At 38.2% G+C, this 2,594-nt stretch overlaps 1 pseudogene; it reads right to left on the bottom strand.

Moving 5' to 3' along the window:
• Positions 1 to 580: 580 nt before the first annotated feature.
• LOC140046591 (amine oxidase [flavin-containing] B pseudogene) lies at positions 581 to 1,904 on the bottom strand (annotated as a pseudogene).
• Between the last annotated feature and the right edge of the window lie 690 nt (positions 1,905 to 2,594).

Genomic DNA, 2,594 nt, shown 5'->3' with positions numbered 1-2,594 from the left:
ATTTAATCTATTTAGTTCATAATTAAATACCAAAAGTAAAAGTAAGTAAAAGTAAAAGATTCGACAGGGCCAATTTATCATTGTAACCTCCCCAGATAAGATCAATCACTCCCACTTAAATACACCTGGATCAACTTAGGACCAATCAGTAACCTCTAAGATTACGTAATTGACATATGCTAATGAACTGAGCCAATATACCCCCAAGTTTCAGAAGAGCCCAGACACACCTCACAGCCACTTCTCCAGAAGAACACCTACACTCGCATCTCACCGACAGCATCACTGATCCTCTGTTCCTTATAGTTGTATATTGTACTGTATTATTATTGTATCATCAAGTATTATTGAATAAACAATATATGTGTTACTACAGTCAAGCGAATAGAGTCTTCATTACAAGTCAGAAACCTCACAACACACAATATATTACATGGTGGAAGACCCGGGCATATGTTAAAATTACTGTATTATCACATACCTAATATACCAAGTTCGATTTCTAATAAATTTCTATCTATTTCTATTTCCTACTTCACTCAAAGAGAAATTATCTCTATGCTTTATTTAAAAGCATCAATTATCTTGTCTCGGTAAATATAGCCACGGAAGTTGTCGCAGTACAGAACTTCAGAAAACCCGGAATAGATGGAATCATGTTCTCTACGACACTTGTTTCAAAAGGTAAAGCTGGAATCTCCTTTGACTGCGGTTCATCTACCCATATTTGGTCAGCTTTTATCTTACCAACAGCATGTAAGATCTCACGAGCTGCACGTTCACCTGCTTGAACAGCACCCTTTATGTAGCCTGACCATGCAGTGGCGGTTTCTGTTCCAGCAAAATATACCCTATCAACAGGCTTGTGTCAAACCTTTCCGTATGAAGTTAGAACCCCTGGTGGCGTGGCACCCATGTAACAGCCTCCTGAAAACTCCTCCTCCATCCAGTTGTTCAATGTAATCAACTCAGAATTGAACGCTTTACAGTATAAAAGAACACGATTGCCTAATGTTTTGACAATCTTTTGACTAATTAGTTGTGATCCTCCAATCATTTTCCTTTCTTGTCCGCTTTCCACTGTTTGACATATTTCACCGTTACCTGTTTTTACCTGTTTTACAGCTACATTCAATTAAACACAACAAATGAATACCGTTCTCTTATCACGACAGAAGACGATATCAGGAAAATGAAAATAAATATACCTGACCTACATAAACCTACTGATGAAGCGAAGAAGACCTCCACCACACTTAATATACCACAGAAATGACAGGTCCCTAGGCTCTGTTGCAAAGGCCAATCGTACAAACATCGTCGTCACTTCCTTAGTAAAGCTACACCAACAGTTTTTATCCATCCAATTCTCTACACTCAGATTATCATATTCCAGTGCATGTTCACACTTCCATGGTGTCTCCAATGGAATCTCTTTTGCAAGTTTATCAAATAACCTCCAGTTACTGATGTAGTCCATGACCAAAAATGGGTTGTGGATACTTGGCAAAGACCCTCGAAAGGTCCGTACTTTGTCCTTCAGCAGCAATATACTTTTTTCTTCTTCGTTTACCTTGTAGTTACCAACCCCAAGTTCCTTACCGAGACGTATGATTCTGTTCTGTGTTAGGCCAATGTAGGACCCACCTACATCGACATACTTCGTTTTGGATTCCTTCAGGGTGTATGTACAGAACATTTAACCCTTGCTCATGAAGAAATTTGGCAGCAGCTAAGCCACTTATGCCAGCTCCAGTAACAATAACGTCATGCTTTCCACTGTTTGACATATTTCACCGTTACCTGTGGTTACCTGTTTTTCAGCTACATTCAATTAAACACAACAAATGAATACCGTTCTCTTATCACGACAGAAGACGATATCAGGAAAATGAAAATAAATATACCTGACCTTCAAATGCACATCGATCACCGCCTGTCATAACGCCACCTATCGTAACACCACCCCCAATACGTAATGTAAACATTCGACAACCTCCAGAGGAACGACTAGTAGACAAAAATAAGCAAAGCAAAGATACTACACATCGAAATGTACCAGTTGAATTGTATATATCGCCCAAACAACTAGTACCCAACATAACTGAATTTAAATCAGCACACATCCCAAATCAGCACACATCCCAAAACAACAAGACTTAGATAGATTAATGGATGTTATTCAAAGAAAGATAATTAGAGATTACAACCTCCCAGTAGATGTTAGACAATTACGTGTTGAACAAGAAACTTCACCATTTTTTAAGCCAGTTTACGACTATTTAGCTCATGATATCCTTCCAGCTGATAAGAAAGCAGCTCGTGCAGTTCAGAATAAGTCGGAGCAGTACATATTGTGCAACGGTTTACTATTCCGTTTATTTTTCCAAGAATTTGTATTGCAATTAGCTGTTCCTGAAAACTTAGCCGAGTCTATTATTTCTCAGTATCACAACAATTTGTTAAGTAGTCACCAAGGTACGATGCGTACTTATCTAACTATTAGGAAATTATTTTACATGTTCGAGAAAGTCAACAATTATACTCAAGCGTGTCTTAGATGTCAACAATTTCGCCCCAAAACCGATAAATTA

This window comes from Antedon mediterranea, chromosome 4 (genome assembly GCF_964355755.1).
Source record: "Antedon mediterranea chromosome 4, ecAntMedi1.1, whole genome shotgun sequence".
NCBI classification, from domain to species: Eukaryota; Metazoa; Echinodermata; class Crinoidea; order Comatulida; family Antedonidae; genus Antedon; species Antedon mediterranea.
Note: the sequence above shows the minus strand (reverse complement) of the source record. Positions and strands in the feature narration are given on the sequence as shown.